At 51.8% G+C, this 12063-nt stretch overlaps 1 long non-coding RNA gene across 1 annotated transcript; it reads right to left on the minus strand.

Moving 5' to 3' along the window:
• Positions 1-7153: 7153 nt before the first annotated feature.
• Positions 7154-11172, minus strand: LOC122235876. Its single transcript, XR_006213974.1, has 3 exons — positions 11062-11172; positions 10789-10966; positions 7154-7854 (listed from the first exon to the last, which is right to left on the minus strand). It is a non-coding gene; the product is annotated as an uncharacterized LOC122235876 (long non-coding RNA).
• Between the last annotated feature and the right edge of the window lie 891 nt (positions 11173-12063).

A 12063-nucleotide genomic window follows, 5' to 3' on the forward strand; every position in this document is an offset into this window, starting at 1 on the left:
CAAATATTTATTGAGCCTCCACTATGTAAAAGGCCCATACCAGGTGCTGGGCTAGGCTATCACACTATTAAATGTTACAACAATTAAATTTTTCTGTGTCTAGAATGGTTTACAACTTACTCAAAGTGCTCTATGCAAAGGATCCCTTAAGTGTGCGGCATGCGAGCCACAGAGAATTTCATCACTTACTGTAAATCACACAGCATAAACAAATAAGAACATTATTTAAATGAGAGGCCCTTTACTTACAGAAACCATATCACAGTTATTTCCTTTCAAGACCTAATTAGATTTAAAGCTTCATTTGGGAAACAGAAGATGAAAATGAACATCTTCTCCTAAGGGCATCTGGATGGGAGTCAACGGCGTGCATAATTTTTTTTTATCGTATAGCAAATTTGCCCAGGTAATAATCAAACAAAAGAGCTCTGTTCCAGGAGGGTAGTAAAAGGGAAGAAAAACTCGACTCAGCCACGTATTGTGACGGTGGACCATCACTGCTAGCTCGCTCGCGATGGAGGTGGCTATTTTTAACCACTGTTTGAGAAAAATTAATACTGTTTAATTCAGTGATTCCCAGTACGTTTGGGACACACAAATTCGAGGAGTGTACTGAAGTTCCAGAAACAAAGTACCTTAAAATATACACACACGCCTTAGAGTGCTCTGAGATTTAAAACAAAAGATAGGCCTCACCCATCCTTCACGATGTGCCGTGACTCACCCTGACGCTTCGTGGGGTCTCTGAGCACCGGACAAGCAGGTGAGTGCAGACCAACCTAGGCTGCTGAGGTCTTCTTGCTTTGAAAGCACACAGCTCGGTCCTAAACGTGCCACAGTAGGCCCCATTATTCCCTGAAAATCATAAAAATATAACTGATGTCCACTTTGATTTAAAATATATATAATATGGGGTGCCTGGGTGGCTCAGTCGGTTAAGCGTCCGACTCCCAGTTTCTGCTCAGGTCATGATCTCACGATTTTGTGGGTCAGAGCCCCACATCGGGCTCTGCGCTGGCAGTGGGAGCCTGCTTGGGACTCTCTCTCCCTCTCTCTCTGCCCCTCCCCCCCCACGCTGTCTCTGTCTCTCTCTCTCAAAATAAATAAATAAATAAACTTTAAAAACAAAATAAATATAATATTATATGTAATATATAAATACATAATATAAGCAATATATAATGTATATTACGTATAACATAATACAAACATAATATTATATATGTAAAACAAACTGTATGAAAAGAGATACGCTGAACAGAAGGGATTATTTATTTTGCAAAAATATGCTTTACTTTAAAGGAATTACCGGCAAGTTCTTTCAAGCACTGAGCTCCCCAGGACATTTAAGCATTGGTCTACACAGCAGTGACTTCTTGGCAAAACTCAGAGGGAGCTGGTGGGGCAGAAAAATACGAGATCCAGAGGAGCCGCTGCTGGGCAGGGACAGGGCAGAAGTGAGCGTCACGGGGCATCTGGGGAGAGGGTGTCCAGGGCCGGCATGAATCGCACCAGCTCTGTCCTGCATCTGCCCAGGGCTCTGCCCTGCTTCCTGCCCTGGTGCCTGGTGCCTGTGGGGGTGGCACTTTCTGTGGCTTTATGCCGGTAGCTAGCATATACACAGAGGAGGTTTCAAAGGCTGACCCAGAGAGAGGAGGGCCTTGTCGGGCTCTGTGCACAGAGGCACCTGCTGTCCGCCCCTCGCCCCATCAGCTCGACTCTGGCTTCTCCGCCCGGCCCCCAACAGCATGTGGCAGACCACTGGGAACCGCCTGCTAGGACATCACTTATCCCTTGTCCTTGGCTCTGAGTTCCCAGGCCAAGACTGGATGCCTGAGCACAGACCAGACCGTGGGTATCAGCCAGGAGGCACAGTCCACAGAGCCACCACCCTGTCCCACGGCTGGATGCTGGGGGAGCCAGGCTCGGCCATGGGCTGTAGAAGACAAAGGAGGGGGCCCGAGGCCCAGGGTAACCAACCACAGTGAGCCACCACAGACCACGGGAGGCTGCACGGACACTGTGAGGCACGTGTAGGTCTTCGTGCTGAGTGACGACAGTCCACAGAAGAGGGTGGGGTGACAGCAATGGTGGTCTCAGCACAGGGGAGGCCCCCCGGGCGTGGGGTCTCATCCACGAGTCAGACGAGACAAGCCTGCCCCTCCCCCAATGTGCACTACACTTTTGGGGGAAAATACATTGTGCTGAACGAAACGTCCAGGTCTCTCAACATTAGTGTTTGGGGGTTATGGTGACATTGGCTCTGCGGAAGGAGGATCTGGAGCCGGCACAGGGGGGCTCAAAAGTCCTAGTGGCACGGTGTCCACAGAGGGGAGACCTTTCCCCCAAAGGAGGGCAGCCACTCGGCCACCAGGGCTCCCTTTTCCCGGCTCCCACAATAGCCGTTTTCTCCACTCCCACGGGACAGCAGGCCTTACCTGCCCGTACTTTTGCCTGATCATTTCCCATTTGAAACCCCTTACGACCCAAAGTATGGGAGGCTCCTGTGAGCACCTCTGTCCAGACTGCACTGTCCAGCTCACACAAATGCCCACGATTCCAGTGTCGGGTCTACACTGGCGTCCACCACACTGGCACTCCGGCCTGGACAGCCCTCCACTCCCAGACGCGAGGACCCCGCTGCCGGCCCCGCTGGGGGACTACAGGCCAGCTCCCTGCAGGGATCCGGGCCTCAGCCAGCCGCACAAGCCAGGGCCCGGGGGCTCCTTCCTGATGCACTGATCGAACCCACCCCAGACTCAAATTCAAGCTGCTGCTGACGTCCTGCCCGATTTTCCCATGCCTATACATCTCTTTTCAGCCCGCTTCCCACCCGCCCCCCCCCCACCGGGTCTGAGTCCCTCCACGCCTCCCCTGCCCCCTCTCCCCTTGCTACTGGACGGCCCCCTGCTCCCCGAGTCACATTCTCCACCAGACAACCAGGTGATTTTATGACCGCAGATCTGAGCCCACCATACTTGTGCCCGAAACCCTCAGTGGCTTTCCAGGACCCTCCAAATCAATTCCACACCCCTCCTCCTGCTTCTGCATGAGCCTCCCCTGACCCCACACCCCGTTTCTCCCGACACTCTGTGCCCCACACACGCTGACCTCGCCCCTCCAACACAGCTGCTTCGCGCGCCTTGGGGCCTTTGCACACACCGTCCCCTCTCCCCAGACTGCTCTTCTCTTACTTAATTCCCGGTCCTCTGAAACACCACCTGCTCCACAAAGCTTCTGCCAACTTCACGCCCCTTCTCTGCACCCCCAAAATACCGTGCTTCTCCTTCGCGGCGGGGAACATACTGCGACTACATTCTGCTGGGATTGCTGGATGGATGTCTACCTCCTGGCATGAATCCTCCGGGCCTAGCGTGTCTTACCTTCCTGCAGAACTGACTACTGGGTAAGCGAGCACACAAACCAATCAAACTAATTGACACATCCTTCTGTTACATCAAATCCACCTTGGCTGAGAAGTTAATTCCTCCCAGAGGTTGTGTGGTTTCTCGCTAGTGCGAAGGAGACGCTATAAAATCGGGATTTAGGGCTTTTCCAGGACGATTCACGACAGCTTTGGTAAGACTGCGGTGTTAGCACAGAAGCAGCAGAGAGCAGACCCCACCCCGAAAGGAGCGGCTGAGCAGAGAGCACCAATGGAGTCCTCGTCGAAATACGGTGAGGCTCTGGAGCCCGGGGGGAGGGGAGCACCCTCAGACTCACCCATGACGCACCCTGGGCTGAAGGGGTGAGGGACAGAGTCGTTACCAAAGACCACCAGCCCGGGGGGAAGGACGGACCCCGAACGACCATGGCCCAGCAGGCAAGGAGCCCTCTGCTCTCCCATCATCGCCACCATTGTTCAAACCCAGTGGAAGTTGGAGGACAAGGGGGCCCAGATGATGTGGCCCACAGAGGTCAGCCCCCCGGGGCCACCACCACAGGGCTGAGGACATCACCGAATGGTCTGGAAGGCCAAAGAGAGCATTACCAGTACCCGCATCATCCCTGCTGTAGGACGAACGTCACAGGAGGACGGGAAAGAGCCCCCCCCCCCCAACCCCAAGAGCTGAGGACATGTTTAGTGTGAATCCGATGGCGTCATGCACAGTGAGCGGCGGAGCAGAGACGCGCAGCCAGCGGCCCGTGGAGACCACGCCAGGGCCTCTTGGCCAGGCCCACCCCCCCCACCCCGCTGCGGCCACGGCTGCCGACCCGCACGGTCCACCCGCCACCCCGGCGCTCACGTCTCATCCCCTTTTCCCTCTTACGAGGTAAGAAATAAAACTGGAGGCATCCGTGAGCAACTCATGTTCTTTACAAAATGTTCAGCTTCCAAACCCACTGGACGGGGTTTGCCAAGCCGCCGTCCTGAGCTCATCGGGTGAACAAACATCCCAGCACAAAAGGCGAGCTAAGGGCTGGCCTCAAACGCTCTCCCCACATCCCTCCTCAAGTGCATTAAGACATTTTAGAGCTCGCTGGCAAGTTCCAACCTTAAAATCCTGATTATTTATTTATGCCCTTTTTGTCTAAGAAGTTAAATCCCCAAAGCATCTCAATTTAGATCAAAAGCAATTTACCAAACTTCACCTGGCACACCTGTGCCTATGATTTGTTAATTACCCGCTTAGCATTTCCAGAGCTGGAAGGCAGAGAAGCAGCCTCACTGGCTGCAGGGGGAAGCCTCTGATATTCAGCTCCTGTGATAGAGCCTTCCAGAACGCCCGAGGTGTTCAGCGGGTGAAGCTACTCCACAGCCACGGAGCCACGTGCATTTCTGCAAATTGCTTTTATTTTCCAGGGTGAGGAATGTAACACTGAGCAAACAGACACATAAGGCAGGTGAGGTTGCTGACATATTTCTTGGCTACCTGATCAAATTATATAATGGCACTAATACATCTTATCAGCAGTGATCTATCACACACGGGATCACCAAGTACCAGCACCCCATTTATTTCCCCGCCGCTCCTGGTTTGCAACTTGGCATTGGGACATTAGGAATAACAATAATTACTTGCTTTTACATTGCTTCAAACGAAAGAAATCATTAAATTGCACGTGTGAAAATAGGATCTCATTGCTAAGATGGCTTTCTTAGCTTGCTTTCTTGCTTTCTTTTCTTTCTTCCCTCCTTCCTTTCTTACTCCCTCACTGCATCCTTAACAGTCATCTGTGTAAGTATCACCCTCTGTAACAGTATAAGCAGTGGTTATGGATGCCTGGCAAGTAAGAAGATAGGGAGTTTATTATAGCAACACAAGGCAAAAAAATTTTTTTCCAGTTTCCTCGTGAAGAAACAGAAAGCATAACCTTTTCTGAGCCCCACCAGTGCCAGAGGGAGGCAAGGAAAACGGGGCTCTGTGGGGGGCTGTATCACACACAAGGGGTTCTTAAATCTTAATTTTCTGACTGCTTTTTAAGTTAAACTCTGAGGGAGTTGGATATGCCCCATGCTTTGAAAACATCTAGAAAATTAAGATTATAAAATTTATTGGCTTCTGGAAGTAAGTAACAGAGCTGTAGCTCAATGCCTCTGGGCAGTGGCTTTCTGATTCTCCCCCTGGAAATAGCCCTCCTCCCCCATTAAGCTCCCACTGTACTTTATTTTTATCTCCTCCATGAAACTCGCCACGTTTTAACTTGTGTTATAATTGTAATTATGTCCTAGCTCGTTCATTACACTGTGAGTCCCTTTAAGGCCAGATCCTATCACAGATTCCTCCCTGGATCCCTCGCCCCCCTCGCGCACACACAGCCGCCCACAGAAACCACTCAGGACGCACGAGGGCTGCCGGGAGCTGACGGGCGCTCTTGCCTCTCCCGAGGTGGGTACCTTTCTGGTCTCTTCTCCACTCCTCTCCAGGAGGACCAGGGCAGCATCTTCCACTGTCGCCTCATGTTCAGACATGCAAAACTCCATCAAAATGTCTTCACAGTTACCCCTCTCACAACCGTCCATCCTGAAATGTTGGCTTGGAAAAAATGGTACATTCGGGAGAGGGGAAAACAGGTATTCTAGTAGTCACAACTAATTGAATCCTATCCTTCCTAACACAGCATGAACAATCTCACAAAATACAGCGAATATTGAGTCAAAACCACTGGTTTCCAGAGGCTGCAAAGAAACACCCACCTTGGTCTGTCTCCGTCCGTGGAGCAGGACACGGGTGGATGTTCTCCTTCGGGAAACACAATCCGTTTGGATAATGAAGCTCACAAAATGCTGTGTTCGTTGGGTGTCCCAGGACCCGTGAGCGTGTACACACCAAAGAACACTCACCTCTGACCTAACTTGTGCAAACTGAGAAGATAGGAGCCTGTGTGCATTCGGCCCAATAGTAACAGCTGAAATAACTCCAAAGCGATGCATAACGATGACTTGAAACACACAAGGAAGGAAGTGTTGGGGCGGGCAAAGGGAGCCCAGACACAGGACACAGGACTCAGGGTCCCTCTACAAGCAGAGACCAGCGCCGAAGCAGCCTCAGCTTCCTCATCTTATCCCATAAACTGATGGGCTGGAGTCACAGGTCCAGGCTGACCTATAGAGGTCCAGGAAGCTTCCACCCTCGATGGACACTGAGGATGACAACCCTAAGACAGCCATCAGTCACCCAGGATGACCAACAGTCACCCCAGGACGGCCAAGAGTCACCCAGAATGGCCAACAGTCACCCAGGACGTCCATCAGTCACCCAGGACGACCAACAGCCACCCAGGGAGGCCAACAGTCACCTAGGATGGCCACAATCACCCCAAGACAGCCAACAGTTATCCATGACAGCCATCAGTCACCCCAAGATGGCCAACAGTCACCCAGGAAGACCCACGGTCACCCAGGACACCAAAGTCATCCAGGACGGTCAACAGTCACCCCAAGACAGCCAACAGTCACCCAGGACAGCCATCAGTCACCCAGGATGGCCATCAGTCACCCAGGATGGCCAACAGTCACCCCAGGACAGCCAACGGTCACCCAGGACAGCCATCAGTCACCCAGGATGGCCATCAGTCACCCAGGACGGCCAACAGCCACCCCAGGACAGCCAACGGTCACCCAGGACAGCCATCAGTCACCCAGGATGGCCATCAGTCACCACAGGATGGCCATCAGTCACCCCAAGATGGCCATCAGTTACCCTGGATGGCCATCAGTCACCCTGGACGGCCATCAGTCACCCAGAATGGCCATCAGTCATCGCATAAGAGCCACAGCGATTGGAACATAGGACCTGCATATCCCTTCCATCTCAGAGGTTCTTAAGGATCTGACCAAAGCTGGAGAACAATCACCTGGGTAACAGCCCCTCAGACACACCCAGGCCCAAATCCACCAAAACTTAGGGAGGAGTCGCGGTTAACACTCCCTCGTTTCTGGAGTGGCAGCCCACATGCACCCTGGCCCCTGGCTCCGCCACCGTGCTGATCTCCATCAGTCATCAGAGTCAGCTTCCCAGCAAGGTGTGCCCAGAGCACCTGCCACCTCCATTCCCAACCAACATTTAAAGTGCTCACGGCGGATGACAACGAGAGAAATCACGCCGTGGGCCAGACGGCACCCCACCTGTTCCCCGGGAGACGCCCCGAGCCTGAGCTCAGAGTGAGCCAGAGCAGTGCCAGGAGGAACCCAGTGCCCCAGTGTCCATGTGTCCCTGCCCGGTACGGAGTCACATCCTTGTGCGTTAGTGTCCTGGGGCTGCTGAGCAAATTAGCACGGACACAAGAGCGACGTCTTCCCGCCCGTCCTGGAGGAAGACAGCTGATAACGCGGTGCGAGCACGGTTGGTCCCTTCTGAAGGCTCTCGTGCAGAATCTTCTCCACGCCTCTCTCCTGCTTCCCGAGGCTGCCTGCAAGCATTGGCATGGCTGACCCCATGCAGCCCCCCGGTCTGTGCCTCTGTGACACCCGCCCTTCCTCCGGGGTCTCCGCAGCTGTGTCCTTGGGTTCAGAGCCCCCTGGCGAGTCCAGGGTTCTCTCATCTGGAGACCCTTACTTACATCTGCAAAAGCCCTTTTTTCTAAATACGGTCCCAGAGCACCTGGGTGGCTCAGTTGGTTGAGCGTCCGACCCTTGATTTTGGCTCAGGTCGTGATCCCCGTATCCGTGCGTTCAAGCCCCACGTCACACTCTGCACTGGCGTCACAGAGCCTGCGTGGGGTTCTCTCTGCCTCTCTCTGCCTCTCTCTCTCTCAAAATAAGTGAACTTTAAATCAATCAATCAATCAATCAATCAGGTCCCATATGGCTGGACACACTTTGGGAGATGGGGCCCCAGTCCACCCACCACACAGACTTCTCCGAACCCTTACACACCCTGGCACCTCGCGCCCCCACCTCCCCCGCACCCCTCAGTGTGTCTCACAAGACCACCATCTCCCCGAGAAGCACCCAGTCGGTGCTGTGGACAGATCACGTTATCACTACTGCCTTTCCAAACTCCTGGAGAACAAGAACAAAGGGTGTGTTTTTTCTCCCACAAAATAGGCCTCTACCAGGAACCTAATGTTTTAAACTTCTCTCGTCATCATCTGTGGTCAGTTGCATTATTTCCCCGAGATTCGATTTTGTGGATTTGGATCAGGAATAAGAGAGAAGAGCTGGGAGTAGAGAGGTATTATCTTTGCAGACAGTACTGAGTGCCTGCCACCCGCACAACCTGCAGGAAGCCCGTGAGGAGGGGGAGGAAGAGGAAGAGGAAGAGGAAAGCAGGGCTGGGTCCTCAGGACTCACAGGGAACAAAAGTCTGTAACAACTCACTTTCCATACAACATGACACAAGCGACAAGACAACTAGGAATGGAATATAAGGGCAGGAGGCAACTCAGTCCACGGACAGAATGGAGGGATGATGTCTCAGAGGAAACGGCCCTCTGTTGGGTAGGGAGAGAAGGACATTCAGGACAAAGGACAAGTGTGCCAAAAGGTACAGAGGAATGAAGATTTGGAGATCACGCAGGTATGTGATGGGGCAGAAAGTGGAGGAAGCAAAGCTTGAAATGCAAACTGAAGCCGGTTTGGGAGTTGCCTTAAATGCCACTTTGAACTTCTATCCTATAGACAATGGGTGTTATAAAGCTCCCCACCTCCTGCGGTTGGGGAAGACCCCTGCCCCTGCCAGCATTTCTGCACATAAAGGTGCAAGTTGTGCACTGAAGAACTCCAGGGGGCCACCATTCACATGACAGTCTGGGAGAATGACCCCCTGGATTTGTGCAGTGTTCAACACCGCAACCGTACAGGGCCATCTTTCCCTTCATTCTCTCTTCCCACTCAACAGCCTTTTGTGTGAAAGGCAGATTTTTGCATTTAGATATTTTGGGACTGGAAGCTAGTATTGGTAATACATCAGAACTAATCAGAATAAAGCATGACAGACTGTCATAAAAGCTTGCTTGGTAATTCATGCTAGCATTTATAACATATAAATAAGTTATGTATATTGTAGCTGCGCAGAAAGCCTGCAACAAGAGAGTAAATAATAAAATGATGAAAGGTTGCCAAACCGGAGTGTGTCTATCAGGGTATTACAGGAATTATTTTAAGGTTTCATTTAAGAAGAGAGCATAGGAACAGATTTATGAAATGGAAGGAAGTCCAAGCTGAGCACCAGCACAAACTTGAAAGCAGACAGTGCTGCGTGATGGGGAGACACTGGTAGCGGTCGGCAGACCCAGGCGACCCACAACACCTATACTCTGAGACAATCCAACACTGGCCGTGTCACAGAGGCACTGCGAGGACCTCACACGAAAACTGGGAAAATACAAAGGGATACGTCCATGTAAAACACAGTTATGTCAGGGGAAAAATGAAAAAGCATGCTAACTCCTTAGGCATTGGAGAGTAACGAAAAGTTACACCGCGTGTACCCGGACTTCTCCCTCCTCTTGATTTGGATTTCCGCATCCGATATGTCGGGAAGATAACTAGCAATAATCCTGCATTAAAAAAAGAAATAGATTCGAGAGAGAGCGAAGGATCTTACTTGTATCTACAGCTAGAAGTGTGGGAGGGGAGACAGGCTTAATTTTAGGAGGCTTGGGCCGAATCATCAGCATGTTACAAGGGTACATTAGTAAGTCTGTACCCATAACAACTCTGCCTTCGGCTTATTCAGGTCAGGCAGCTCAATACAAGAAAGATCGACGATTTGGAAGAGGTTCAGAGGAGAACAGAGTAACAACACTGTTAAGGGGCTGGTTTCAAGGACTGATTTAGGAAGAGAGATTAAGGACGCTAAGTATGCGCAGCTTCCCTAATCACGGACTAAGTGAAGACAAGATAAACATCATCGGATATTTAATGGGTAGAAGCAGGGGGATAGAAGGGGATTATTTAGACGAGATTTTCAATGTATGCAACACATTGTAAGCTGTTGTGCAGAGCGATAGGATAAGGACTCGGCTCGCGAGGAGGGACCGTGAACGAAGCCTCACCGAAATGGGTTTACGGGACTCCTCTGACTTTCAGAGAAGCCTCTACCCCGAGACGTTAAAATGGATGAAGAGATGAGGTTGATCCTCGTTCGTGGAATACGAGGCCACGCCTACGCTAAAATAAACCGGCGTTTCGGCAGGGAACAAACTGGAAAAAAACGGATTCAGGCAAAATCCTGACTGCCCAGCCCAGCCCCACGGTCCTCGGGAGCCACCGCGGAGAAGAGCAGAGGGGCAGTACTGCTCCTTTCTCTCCCCTGAAAATAAGCTCGCAAGAATCTGACTGCTCAGCTCACCCCCGCTCCCTCCAGGGTGACTGGTATTTTCGTGCCGTCAAGATCTTACCCATTCACCTCCGTTATTGTTCTTATGGTGGCGGTGGTGGCAGAGACGGTGGTAAGGGAGGTGGTCACGATGATGGTGATGGAGGTGACCTGGCGGTGGTGGTGACGCAGCGTTGACGGTGTCGTAATGGTGTTGGTGGACCTTATAAACCGCCTAAGAGGCTTGTGCTGAGCCAGTGCTAGGAGGAGGTCAGTAAGAACAGTTGGGGACTTAAAACCTGAGACGTCTGCTACCAGAAAGAAACGCTAATCAGGGAGACTCGACAGAGCATACCTGCAATGCCATGTGCTGTTTATGGTGTTTACTTGCACGTCACAAAATTCGTATACACAGTATCGAGCTGCAAATCACATGGTCTTCTTGTTGTTGTTGTTGTTGTTGTTGTTGTTGCTGTTTGGGTTAACATCGTGCTTTTAAGATCTGTCCCCACTACTTTAGGGACATCTCATTATTTATTGCTGCACTATGTTCCACAGTATCCATGTGCCATCATGTGACTTAGCCATTCCCCAAGTGACGGGCCCCTCCCCCCGAGGCCGCCTCCAACTCCCCACCAGCACAACCAAATTTGGAGCAAACATCTCCAACACTAAACATACGGACACAGGCGAGAGTGGCCCTGTTGCATCACGAGCTGGAGGAGGGTTTAATTTTGCTACGGAATCCCAGAGTGCCTTTCAGGCCGGGTGCCCCACCCACCCTTCCTCCACATGTGCATGGCGACCTCCATTCCCCCACATCCTTGCTGATACTTGATATTAAAAGATGGTCTACTTTTTGGTAACTCTACGCACGTACAACCGTATTTCATTACTGTTCCAATTTTTGTTTCTTCAATAACCGGAAAACAACAATATCTGATTAAGGGTAGACTTTCTGAGTCAGAAGTTGACCAGGGAAATAGAAACCACAGTAGGTATATTTCAAATGCAGGGGGATTTAAATTAAGGAAGTGGCTACGGCATCCTAGGAACGGCCAAAGGAGCAATCCAGGATGGGTGGAAACCCAGGGATTAGTTACTACAGGAAGCTGCACCCTCCTGAGAGCTGGGAGGACAGAGAGAGGACCGTGCGCGCACCTGCTACCACGATGCCTCTGTGGGAGCTGCCAAAGGCCCCGGGAGCACACGGCCCCCCGCCGGAGCCAGACCCCGGCGCCACTGAAACCCCAGCACTGCCCTCTCACTGCAGCTGCCGGGCCCCCAGGGGGCACAGCCACAGAGGGCACAGCCACCGGAGCCAGCTTTTGGCGCTAAAGCCCAAGACCTCTGACAG

This window comes from Panthera tigris, chromosome A2 (genome assembly GCF_018350195.1).
Source record: "Panthera tigris isolate Pti1 chromosome A2, P.tigris_Pti1_mat1.1, whole genome shotgun sequence".
Classification (NCBI taxonomy): Eukaryota; Metazoa; Chordata; class Mammalia; order Carnivora; family Felidae; genus Panthera; species Panthera tigris.